This window comes from Psittacula echo (genome assembly GCF_963264785.1).
Source record: "Psittacula echo genome assembly, chromosome: Z".
NCBI classification, from domain to species: domain Eukaryota; kingdom Metazoa; phylum Chordata; class Aves; order Psittaciformes; family Psittacidae; genus Psittacula; species Psittacula echo.
The window spans coordinates 65,793,410-65,807,728 of NC_137742.1; positions in this window are offsets into that span (position 1 = coordinate 65,793,410).

Below are 14,319 nucleotides of genomic sequence, written 5' to 3' on the forward strand. Positions count from 1 at the left end.
TCTGAGACACTAGAACAAGTTTCCCAGAGAAGCTATGGCTGCCCCATCCCTGGCAGTGTTCAAAGCCAGGTTACATGGGACCTGGAGCAACCTGATCTAGTGGAAGTTGTTCCTGCCCGGGCTGGGGAGACTTGAAATAGAAGATCTTTAAGGTCCCTTCCAACCCAAACCATGCCATGATTCTGTGATTCTGTGACCCTGTGAATTAAATCCTTTTTCTAAGTAGAAGGAGCTGATTTGGCCCTGGACCTAAATAATTATTTGTTTGGATAACAGATCTGTTAGCTAGAACTCTGTTCTCAAAAGCCGATGGTCCTCATCATGATCCTTTAGTGCTTTTGACAGTGACTACCTGAAGCAAATTCTTTGTTCATTTAAATTGGCATAATTGTTTAAACCCAGTAAAACTTAAAGGACTTAAATGATCCAATGTAAAATCAGGTATCTGATCTGCGAGGTGGTGATAACCACAAGGAGATGCAAGAACAGACTGGTACTGGCAAGGTGGTATAACCTGTGAAAACATTGGCATCTTTGGATCAGACTCATCCACAAAAGATTAATCCACAGAAGTAGTATTTATAGACACCAGCACCAACACATTAGAATATGGTGGAGAAAGTTTTTCACTTTATTCTTGAGCCCTCTCGCTGGAGAGCTCTCAAGGCTACATATTGATCTGGAGACTTAGAACCATCCCACACAGTGGCTGTCAGAATCACAGCATGGTGTAAGACTGGAGGTATCATAAATATAAGGCTTGACTGGTATGCCTGTTTAGTACTTGAATTTTAATTGTTAGCACATAAATTGTTTACTTAGCTGAGAAGAAGTGTATGTTTGAAGTCTTGGGAGTTGCCTGTTGTCTCAGTCTCTCAGAAATCTTCTGCCACAGCAGTACTCAGTTTCCAACAATAACAGCTGCAATTTTGGTCTGAGAGGTACATGTCATGTTTATGAGACTAAGTGAGTTGAGAGTAAGGACCTTCTTACCTTCTTTAGTTATGAGTCCCTATGTCTGTACTTAACATTAAAACATAAATGTCATTATTATGTTACTCATTTAAGTTATAGAAGCAATTTTTCTGTCTACTAAGATATCATCTTTGAATTAGAATATTGCCTACCTTCTTACTGGTGTCTATTTCACAGTCTTATACTTCAGAAGACATTTCAGTTAGCGTGAGGAGAATGCAAGAGCTACTTGGTGAGAAAATCTCCTCAGAACAGCCATTGAAACGTTGCTGCAACAGAACCACAGAACCTGAACAACCAGACCCTAAGCAGAGAAACTATAAGCATCCCTTCTCTTTCACAACCCAAGAATACACGGCTTGTTCTAGGAAAGGTTCTTACTCTATTTGTAGACACAGAGAAGTGATTTTCTTTCCCCCCCCCAAACCTGCTGATGGGCACTAAGCCTCTTATGTGCCAGTCTCAGAATACATCATGTTAAAGGCTGGCCTTAAAGAAACTATTTGTACTCTCCTTCGTTTTTGTTAGCTGGCCTAATAATCCTGAACAGATTCCCACAACAAGCCATTTGAACCCAGCAGGTTTTTGGTAAGGGGGCAAACTGATCAGTTAGTCTATTATGACTAGCTTCTAATGTAGTAAGCCAATTATGAATAGATCAGGAAAAATTAAATGTTCAATTAATATGATGCAACCATTTATCATCCACCCAAGCATACGTCAAATGCAGTGCCACTAATGCCCTGGCAATCCATTATTCCTGACGCTTTTAATGATACTATTACAAGAAAAAAAAAAATCACAGTGCACAGCAGTCTCATTAATATGAAATCCCTAAAACAAGAGACATGCAAAAATGATAAAAACAAAAGGGTGGCAGCTTTGAAAAAAATGCCTGTGAAGTGTTCCTTTAATATTTTCCATGATTTTTTTTCATTCTTTGCTTACTTTCACAGAATAGTAATATGAAAAATAATTACACCAGAAATCCGGTATTTTCATCCTCCAATCTATTACAGACCTTTTTTTATTACTATTATTCTTGTCTACTCATAGAATTTTACGTTCTTTTTAATTTAGTTATTTTTGCAACTTGAAAATCATCAGCTGTGCTTAGGTGTAACTAAAGAAGGCTTGTATATATGTTCATCACAATAAAAAATAGCAGATGAAGCTATTGAATGTGTTCAGAGGAAGCCAGTGGAGGGGATGGAAGGCATGTCCTGTGGGGAGTGGCTGGGGGCTCTGGGCTTGTTTAGTTTGGAGAAAAGGAAGCTGAGGGGCAACCTCATTGCTGTCTACAGCTTCCTGAGGAGCAGAAGTGAGGAGGGAGGTGCGGAGTTCTGACCCCTGGTATCTAGTGATGGGATGTGTGGAAATGCCTCAAAGCTGTGCCAGGGGAGGTTTAGATTAGATATCACAAACATTTCTCCACCGAGAGGATTATCAAGCACTGGAATAGGCATCCTAGATAGGTGGTCAATGCCCCAAACCTGTCAGTGTTTAAGAGGCATTTGGACATTGCCCTTAACAATATGCTTTAACTTTTTATCAGCTCCGAAGTGGTCAGGCTGTTGGACTAAATGACCATTGTAGGTCCCAAGTGAAATAATGCTATGCTATGCCATGCTATGCTATGCTATATGCACAAGTAAATGTTAGGAAAGTAACCAAGACAAAGACTAATTCACATACACATACATATAAATATATAAAAGAAATGTTGTAACACTGCTTATGCACTAATGGTAAAAATTGTGACAGCTGCCCTTGTCTGAATACACATTTACTGAGATACAATGTAGCTCATAACCAAGACCAAATTGTCAGATTTTTAGCCTGTGTCAGAATCATTGCAGTAGGCCTTCAAAGTGTGTGGGGTTTTTGCTTTCATTTGTGGTATCCATATAATGTGATTTTCTCAGTGATTTCATCAATTTCAAGTTAAAATGATGAAAAATCAATGGAACTAGATATTTTGATGGGACATTTGGCACCTAACACCAAAACCTTAGATGTTAAGAATGTTTTCACGTCTGAAATGTACATACTTTTTTACTTTCAGGTATGAAGCAACATGAATACAGGCAAAATATATTTAAATAATTACTTAAATTTCTAAAAGGCAGTATGTTTCTGTTTGCTTCATTCACCTGCCTGAAAGGCCATTCTGCCTCAGAACCAGCACATTTATTCCTGACAATTACCATTGTCTATCCACATAATTAAAATGCATTTACCCACAAGATAAGTCACAGCAAAACTTGTTTTTTCTAATTAGCATTTTAAAATGAAATAAGAACTATAGATGCAAACCATCATAAAATGACAGCATCAGGAGGCTGATTTAAAAACAATGAATGGAAATGGAATGTGATTAATAACTGCTGCTTTCTTTGTGCAGATAGTTTCAATGCAAGGCAAAGTATCTAAAAACACTTCCTGTAAAATATGCAAATAGCTGGCTTTCTTCATCAAACAAAAATAATTAATGCAGCAAAGCTCAAGAAACTAATGTCAGATCTTACTCACGAGAAACAGTCATGAAAGCCTCACAATAATCTTCCCTCTCCTGGGGACACAGTCATGCACTGCAATAAACTCTCAAAATATTGGTTCATAATGCCTAAAAAATCATAAGTTTTCATTCCTTTCCTGTATTTTTAACCTTAGGAAACAAAAGCAAAAGCCAGTGTTTTGCCAAGAAGTTAGACAAAAGCATAAGAACAAAAATGACATCAAGAAAAGCAAATAATTTACTAAATGCTCTAACTCAAATTCTGTATATATTTTCAATGAGCCAAATTTAATCTTCTGGTATATGAACTTCAAGCTAGACAAACTAATACATGATTTTAAAACTAAATATAAGCTGCATGCCTATGGTCTTGTAGGAATCTGACCCTCTTGTTACCTGGAAAACAATTGTTCAGTGACAAAAGTATTTATAATAGGCAAGACATTACAGGATTTTTATATTTACTGAAAAAACTACTAAAAGTAGGTTGGGCTTAAAAATATGTAACATATGAGAGACTTCACAACTAAAGGTATCAGTTATCAGTTACAGACTGACAACAGAATCTCAGACTCCCATAGCTGTTATTTATTCAAGATACAACAGCTTCAAAGAAGGCTCCATAGAAATTATTCATTTCTAGACAGATAAACAAAGGATATTTCAAAGCTGTGAAACAATTTATATTCATCGTTTTAAGAAACATGAATTAATTACCCAACTGTGGTTGCATCTGGTTCCAAGGCATGAAGGTTGCATAATGCACTACACCACCTTGGACATAGAAGTGTCATAGGAAGTGTGTTTCTCAGTGCTTCACAGTGTGAAGATATGTTTAGTTATCTGGCTCAAGCACTGATGTTACTACAGTTATTGTGAACATTTTTCTGCGATCCTTGGCAGTATCTCAGTATTCATCAGATGTCCACAAATTACAGTGGATAGTGACTTTCATAACTACAGCTCATAATCAGCTGGTAGAACAAATACTAGCTGAAAAAATAGTCAATGTGTCTTTTACCATACACAGACTTGGCCTTCACTCACAATTTTTTTATGACTTCCACAAGTTACACTGATATATAATTGGAACATTTATCCCTCCATCTTGATCTGCTGAAAAAGGATTTGAAAGTTATTAGGGTAGTACTGTCAGAGGGAAATAGCCAGCACACAAAAGAGTGGGACTGTATAATTCACTTACCTGGGAAACCAAAATAATCATAAAGAGAATGGATCAGATTCCAAAACTTGTCTGCAGTTCTCTTATTAAGAGAACTTGAAAAATTTTTATAAACAGAAACAAAAACTAAAAAAGTAATTTACACATTGATCTCCATATCTTTGTATTAGTTGACTAGCTTACTAACTACAGGGACTTTTTTTGAGTACGAAAAGGTGTCAAACATTTGCTTGTGGCAATTCTTTCAGCATTTTGTACTACTAAGTTATATTATGTCTATAGTAAGCAAAAGTAAAAATATTTAGCACAAAATCCAATACAGACAGGATAATATGTTTTAAAAATGAACAGCTAAAAATGACTAGAACTTAATGTAGCATGACAGATATATTTGACACTCCTTAAAATCAAACAAAATACGCAATTTTTGTGAAATGAATCTATGTTGTACTTGCATGTCACTGAACTACAGAATGGCAAATATCAAACTGTGACAATGCAACTTTTCACCTTATTTTTCTGAAAGAAAATGGTTCCTATGCAAGGAAAACAAAAGTGCAAAACAAAGATATGCTATATATTTATAAGCGAAATAAAAATACAAAAGCTATTGTTAAAATAACTTTCTACTGCAGATGCCTAAACACTGAAGTTGAAGCCATATGTTGTTTAGGATTGTTGTGTAAACTTCTTTTTCCTTAAGAAACCTCTTAAGTATAGTAGCATGAATGAATATTTAACATTATTTTTCAGAAATAGGGTAAGCCCTTACCAGAAAAACTTACCTTTCATTATACTGTATGAAACAAAACAACACAAAACAACACAAAAAAACCCTCAACAACCCACACCACAACAAAATGCAGTTTGTAGAGAATGTAGAGCTTTTGAACACATTTTTTTTCAACACTGAATAAACACAAAAATAATAGCTGTTGCTGCTGCAGGAAGCTTAACACAGAGTATAATTTTTAATGACAGTTTCCTCTCTAATTTTTAAATTTCTCTGTCTTGGTAAAAAGTACTTGGCAATCATTTAAGAGAGGAAAACACTTTGGAACCCTCCCCATCCTTCCAAATGGCACCAAAAATCTGAAGTCTTCCTGGAGTCCCTTTGTCTTCAGTGAGGTTCAAATAATTTATCTTCTCACAGTTGTGTTCCCCTGTAACTATGTATAGTAATTCAGATTATTTTGTTCACTAGAAAGTGCTTTTCGTTAACCACAAAATATGATTTAAAGTCCATTTAAAGTCCTTTTGTGGAAATTAAATGGAAACTTGTTTCAGTTAGTAGGAGGGCTCAGGATTTTGTAAAATCACTTGCATTTGGATCTTCTTTTTGAGATTGTAATGAGACCGGGTAGCACTAAGGTTTTTGAAAACAAGAGTTCCATACTGTAAAAACCTTTGAAGTACACTCTCAAGCAATGCAGAGGGATGAATTATGTTATTATGGCAGACATTCTACTAAACTTAAACTTTATTCAAGATGCTACTACTGCACATGATGTTTGACCATATTCAACTTCCTTTTCGTACACTGTGTCCCCCTTTCAGAGGAAAACACATTGTCCTTAAGATGATGCAGTGCTTTTCTCTCTACACTTGTGGGATTCTCTTCAAAATAGCCAGGCAATCTGAAATGGCTGAACTGAAGCCAGTTAGGTACAGGCAAGTATACAAATATGTTCCCCAAACCTAGGGCTGCAAAGTGGCACAACTCTCACTGTTACTAAACAGAGACATGGATGTAATCTTCCTAGAAGCATAACAGATGGCAGCAAATCAAATTCCAGTATTTTCATCTTTATGTCATATCTGCTGCTGCTGAAAATGTATCTGTATATACAATCATAAATATGTTGTAATGTCATTATTAATATTACACAAAAAAGCAAGTTTTCATTGCTCCTCAAAACTGCCAGAATACACACAGTGAAGAACAGAGGTTGATACTGTGCATAGATTAATGAAGCATGCAGAATACTTTTCCTTATGAAATTCTGACAGCCTGAACAGTGTTTAATCAACAATTATTTTCTTTATGCCTATATGTTCCATTTTTTTCTGTGCCAACATGATATTTTACTAAAACATATCATCATGGAGAAGAGTAATTTGTTCCTGTGCTTAACCACCCTCTCCACAATTCCCTACCCCCCAAATGTTTAGTTAGTTTCCTTTACAGCAACCTTGCTCTCCAGCTATGCACCTCCCAGAAGAATCCAACTCTTGTCTTCTTCATAACTGCTCATAAGTTCTAGACAGCAGGAAGACACCAACCCACCCCACCTCACCCCACCTCCATCCTTAGCTTTTCCATTCTCGCAATAACCGGATTTCAGATTCTCTTTGTACATCACGTGCTCCAGCTCTCTGACCAGCTCAGTGGTGCTTTGCTGGACTCTACTCAGTTTGTCAGTGCCCTTCTTCACTGGAGTACTCCAAGTGTAATGGTATCCCACATGCAGCCTCACAAGTGGGAAGTCACTTACATAATCTGCTTTTTTCCATACTCTGGGACACTTCTTATACAAAGTTCTAATCAGTGCCCTCACTGTGTCAGATTAGCTAACAGACACAGCTGAGATATCACTTGTCTATTCTCTGCTGTGCTGAACTGTATGTCCATCAGAGTAGTGGGCTTGGCAAGCAAGTTTCTGCACCTTGGCCAAAGGACTTTCTTCTTAAACTTAATTGTAGTCTACTCTCTTTTTTTTACCCTCTCCACCATAGACTGCTTCAAGCTCTCCCTGAACATTGCACAGTACTATCTCCATTGTTAGACCAAGTGGATCTATAACATTTACACATTTAGAAACAGGCAAATAAACAGAAGAGCTTTTTTAATGTGAGTGTAATGCTGTGATCCTACCCACACCCTCCTTAGAACATGAGTCACCATGAAGGATCAGGCTCTTGAGAAGAACAATAATGCATGACTCAGCCTAGTCATTTTGTGAGTGCCAGTCAGGATATGAGTTTACAAATCCAGATAAGATATAATTAAGTGGCAAATGTTGTTCCCTCTTTAACTTCTCTTAAGAAGAAGAGTATTGCATAGATGACTTTTTCAAGATATGGGAGAAGAGATACTGTTATATCAACCTCCTACCAGGTACTAACTTTGATGCTTGCCTCCAGAAGTTAACTGTGATACAGACTTAGCTTTTCTGTATCATGGAATAATCAATATGTGTATGAGAATAAATATTTTATAATTTATGCAGCAAGAACTTTTTATATGTGATTAGAACTAAACCAACCATCTTATTTCTCTCTAAATTATATAGATTAAAAAAAAAAAAAAAAAACAACCAAAAAAAACCCCCACAAAACCCCACACAAGCAAAAAAAAAAAAAAAAAAAAAAAAAAATTAAACTCTTTTCCAAAAGGAGGGAGGAAGAATTCTAAAAATGAAGTATTGTCAAAAATTCAATGTTTCCTTCTCAATCTCTTAGAAAAAAATGTTACCAATGGACATACTGCTCCCCTGCATATCACTCCTCTCCCTAGGTTTATTCTGTAATTACAGCACATACGTAATATTGGAAGCCTCCTGATAAGAAGCATGTGGTGCAGAATATTCAGGAAACTTCAGAAAAAAAGAATAAGATGTCTAGTTTGCTGAATTGACCATGCAAGACAAATCTGCTATATTTTTGCTGCCAAAGTTATTCATAATTCCCTTTCCTAAGAGCTACATGAGGCTTTCTGTTCTAAACCCTGTCTTACTTTCCTTCAATTTCCTGTACCAAATCAAAAAATCATTAGCTCTCTAAGTTTTAGTGTGACTATGCTGTTTTATTGTCGCATGTAGATCTACAGTCAAATGCAGTTAGATTGACAGATGGTGTAAGTTGACTTTGTGGTTCAAAAACATGGAAAATGCTTGGCTAGACATGCACTTCTGCAGCTGAACAAGAGCAGCTTTTCTCTGTGCATGAAGTATTTGTATGTCCTTCAAAAAAGATTTTTTAGTTTATCCTTAGCAGTTACTTCCATCTGGTTTTAAATCATGCCCTAAATTATAAGATCATCCTTCTATTTGTAGAGATAAATAAATTATGAGATGTCTTATAATATCACCCTTTTTCACTTGGACACTAAACTCCCAGCTGTATCATTTCTTTGTGATCTTTCAGTTTGCATTAGACTAATTCACTGCTCCTCTTTGAGAGGTTCTAAGCCACCTAATGTAGAGTATGAGAGCAATGACAAATTTAGAGAGAGAAGAGTGGAAAGTTATTACTGAAATGATCAAATGAAGATTACAGAAAAACAACCTACTTTAAAAAAATGGTACAATATTTTCTTTTTTTTTTATAAAAAAATGCCTGAAACTGTATAGCTCTGAATACTCAGATGTTCCATACTATTTTTCTTGGCTTTCTTCTGTGAAAAAGTTGTTTCATTAAAGAAAAAGAAATCAAACCCCAAACCACCAGCAATCTTGTTGCATTAGAATAATTTTTCAAGTAGCTTAATTTATAATTCTTACCCTCAGATGTACCTGCTCTTCTCTTTCAAAGGCCATAAAAAATTAATTTTAACTCCATGAATATCATATGTATTAGTCAGCATATGATGGCTGGAAGCTATTATTTCAATATTAATTTACATCTTACCAAGCATTAGGGATTTAGAAACATTCAAGTATACAGATTTTTGTTACTTACGTTCTGTTTGTGCACTTATTATGTAAATTACATTCTCACTAGTAATAAAAAATTTATAAATGAAGGAAGTATAATTAAGATTCAAACTGTACTGTATTCAGTTACAGATAGTTCATGCTGAATAACTAAAGGGCTTTATTACTATATGAATTCATATTATATTTAGCTTTTGAAATGTGATTTTCAAAACCCTGTACAACTACCCACTCATAAAACAGAGAGCAATATAATCTGAATTTTGGTGTAATTTTACGCGAAGGCATACCTGATTCTCATAGATAAAACTCACAGATACTCAACAATGCTGAGATTAGAATCAAAATTTTTTGGCTGAAGAGCAAGTAAAAGCCAAGGAGTATATCACACCACAGCAGAAACACACATGCAGAAGTAATTATTCTTGAAAAAAAGTACCTTTCATTGGTCCAGAAACAAGACAGAAAGGAAGTAGTCATTCTTATTTTAAAAGTTAGGAAAAAAAAAAAAAATATTGAAAAATGTTGTATGGAGTCCAAAGTATGGATGGAAAAAACAAATTTTCACCACTTGACTGCTCCATAATGCATAACTGGTTGCAGTTCCTGCAAATGTGAGGAAAATTGCTCTGTCTTTTTCAATGACAGAAGGATGAGCCATCTGAATTTGTTGTTTAATACGGTATGTATAGCTGGCTGTTATAAAACAGTTTGCAGTTAATAAACTCATAATCCATGACTTATGCCTACTATGCAATAACTTCTTCATATATCTGTACCCTAATATAGTCTCTGTTAGATTTTTCAGCTAAGCTTAATGGGCAGTCACTAAACACATTATCTCTTACTGTTCACTCATTTGACCTGTAGACCTCAGCATGAAAAAAAGATGGCTGTTCTCACGCTGTTGGTGTGAAAATATGTCACTGAGTTACACATAGTAAGTATACAACTATATAAAAGCATGGGAGACTCGAACTGAGTGTTATCTGCTGTATTTTAAAGATATGTACTGAGTGTGGAATAAAGTACCATTACAAATGTCACTAATGCTGAGGAATTCAATGGTTGTACTATAAGTAAAATCTTTATTTTCTTTCAAATCCTCTCAAGTTGTCAGCATATAATTTATTTTACAATATACTGTGCCAGGTTTTGAAAATAAAAATAAAGATATGGAGTTGTAGTGAAATGCCATCATGTGCTTTTAAACAAGTGGTTTTCATAAAAAACCTGTTCTTTTGGAAGCGGGGGGGGGGGGGGAAGGAAAGGAAGTTGAAAATTTCCTCATATTAGGATGCAATGGTTTTACCTTTAAATGGATATACAAAAGAAACAAACAAAAAAAAAAAAAAAAAAAAAAAAAAACCAAAAAGACAACCCCCCCCAAAAAAAGGAAAAACCACAAACCAAACCACTACACACACACACAGAGAAAAAAAAAAAAAAAAACCCACAAAAAAATCCAGACACAACAACCCAGCAATTCTTTGTAGAAGAATCATATTAACATACAAGTCAGAGACATCCTGATTTATTATTTCAGTCTGATTACAAAGCACCTTTGATTATTGTCCTCTGTTAGTCTGGATAACTCACAGAATGTAACTGAACTTTCCTTTAGTAGCTAAAGTAGTATGAAAAGACTTAGAGGCTCTACTTACATACCCTCGCTTGTTCCATTTTCAGCTCCTCACAGACTTATACATTATGTAGAGCAAATACTGATTTTATTGTCCTATCTGCAAACTCTTTAAAGGTCTAGCCTGTAGTTTTGATATAGAATACAAACATTTTGTGTGAGTTCGGTTTTACAGAATTAAATATTTCTAAATAATCTTTGTGGGTAGAAGCTAGATTCCCCACAAAACCATCAGGTTTACCTGTGTAAAAAGTAGCACATGTGTTTATATTGCACTTTGAAAGTCCTCATTACACTTGGAAATTGATTTAATCACATCTTCTTCCTGCTCCTTTTCGTTTCCGTCTGAATGAATGTCTATATTCTAAATTGAAAACTTGTATTCTACACTGCTGTTGCATACTCTAAGAAATTATCTGTTATATGAGCTAGTATCATAAGATTATCAACCCATATTTAATTTTGGTGGACTGGCCAACAACAAATGCATGTTTATTGAAGAGCCTAGGTGTGGGTCACCAATCTAATGAAGTGCATTCACCTATAAAGTTTTACATATAATATATTCTTTAGAATTAATTGAAAAAATACACAACTTACATTTTCTTCCTACTCTTTTTTTGTATTTTTACATGAGGAAAATTAAAAGCAAGGATTCCCAGTCTGTGAGTGTGCATCTTCATTATTGGCTTTATAATGACAAAGTCTTATTTTTGTATTTTTTCATTTTTGTTATTGATGTGTGGAAATTAATAAAAGATCACCATAAATTTAAAATGACTCTTTCAGAATTGCACCTCATATATAAGAAAAGTTAACACTATTTTATCTTCTTATGCAACATGGAATTAATTCAGTTGCTAAATTCAGTTGCTCCCAAGTAAAATGTTGTACTGTTCTCAGTGTAACAGATGAAGTAAATCTGCATAATGCCTGTTCTGCCACTGTTTTCAGATGCAGGTAACAAGTGTAAAGTGATTACATCATCAAACATAGCTGTTATTGTAAACTACACTTCATTATAATTTGAGAGGTTTTTCTTGGAAAACTGCTTCAAGCATTATAAACATTAGGTATCATGTTAAATATGTGCTTATCATCTCCATGCATCATAGTTTGTGTCTTGTGAAGTCTTATGTAATTCCACCCCCAGAATCTCAGATATGATTTCATGCTTTTTATGTACAATTTATAACACTTTGTTACATTAAAATTGTGGCACATCTATAGCAAAAGCAAAAATGGAAGAGTGGACTTTAAAAAAAAATTGTTTATATTCCTTTTTATAATGCTGGTTAATTTCTATTTCAAAGCAGAAATTAAGGGGTTATATTCCAGTCGAGTCACTAGAAGTTTGAACATCAATTTTTCAAGGGTAGAGGTAAAACAACACTAGAAATATCTGAAAACTAATCTTATTAGATTAAGTAGAGCCAATGTGATACCTTGAAAAAAAACCCCTGATTCATGAATCAAGTCAAGAAGAGGTATGGTAATTTAGTTTCACAGTAAGAAGCAATTTGTATCAGCTTTGTGAATCTTTTAACACAATAGAATTTTAAATGGGCTATCCAAATGCTTGTGAATCCTACAAGCTATTATCTGTCATCTGCGATCATTCTGATTAAAAAGACGGTATTTATCTGTACAGCAGAAATAATTTCTTTTTTAACATCACAATAGTTATAGCCAAAACTAGTTCAAAGGTTTTCACTGCTGTGAATGGGTGGGGAAAAAGCTACATGCATTATTAATGCATGAGCAACTATTTTAACTCTGCACAAAACAAGTGGCTTCTGGCTCTGGGCACCCACTGATGAGATTCTGCACAGCAGCAAGCTGCCACTAGCACTCAATAGAGTGCCAGAAATCACTCGGCACAGGGACAAGATGCAAATTCCATCCTGTGCAAAACAGTCTGATTCACTGTACTTCAGGAACATTTCAGTGCCTGCTTCCCATCATAGGCACAAGACACTGTGGATTGTTCTTACCTAAAGTTGATAATCAGCCAATACTATGAAGCAGGATTGGCTGTACTTTACTTGTGTGCTAGCCATGATCTGTTACAGGGATGAGTAATCACTAATCAAGATGCATAAGAAAATTGCTTCCTGCCTCTGCTCGCATGAATACTAGAAGATTGTCAGGCTTCAAACATGCGCTTCTGGTGATAAGCAAAGTTTACCTATACAAACCAAATAATACATATTTGAATTTGCCTTTACTGGATTCCATCCCCACCATCTTTCTTGTTTTGATTAAATTGAAAATGAGGCTTGTTCACAATGGAGTCGCATCTTTGGGGTGTTCCTGTAAGGATACTTCAATTACCTCCACTGGGTATAGCGAGACATGTCCACTAAAATCCAGAGTGCTACAGAAGAGTGACAAATTTGAGGCCTCCAGATGAATGCCACTGGGGTAACACTTCACAACATGTATGGAGCTGGAGTTTGAAGATCAGAAGCAGGCTGGACAAAACAGAAAGAGAAGCCAGCAGATGACAGAGGATGAATGAGAATGTCGTCTTCACCTGAGAGTCAGACGGGAAGTAGAAACTTTATGAGTTTAGGTGGAGTTGTTCCCAGATTTTTTCATGGTGATCCGACTTACAGAGTTAGATTTCTAAAGCAGTACTTGATCAGCTCGTTGCCTGATTATCTTTTAAGTGCAAACTTAAGAGTCTTTTGCGGGCATCGGTTTGTTGAGACCCAAGAATGGTAAAGCTATGATCCAGATTGCATGTGCTCAGCCGAGTTTCTGGAGCAGAGGTGTGACCCAGTATATTCTATGAGATATCTGGGCATTAAAGCTGTCAAGTAGTTTTTCTAGGAGATGCGTATTAGATTATGCCAGAAAATATTTTTTATCTTATTCATAGTATCACAAATAATTGACTTGTTATGACTCGAAGGCACTGATTTAAAATCTCTGCCAACTTAGAAGCTTGCTTTTAGACTTATATCTGTTATAACTGAACAATGAAGTTGTAGGGTTAAGAGTCAGAGGAAAAAGAGGTAGGTCTGCAATGATGATTGCTGTGTCTCCCACCAAAAATACAGGTTAGAACCAGTATTGCGCACCAGGCATATGAATGTATGCATATTCTATAAAAATATGTTTGCATCCTACCAGCTGATTCATCCCATGTTTTCACTAGTATCTGGGTAAAAAGAATTACTATATATGGCATTATTTAAGTTTAAAAACTTCTCAGCAATTTTAAATTAAAATATATTTATTTTCTATCAGAAGGAACACTTCAGCAATTGTAAAGTAATTAGTCATCATACATGTTAGGAAAATTTAACTCCTTGGAGATTATAATAATGTGAATGTTAAG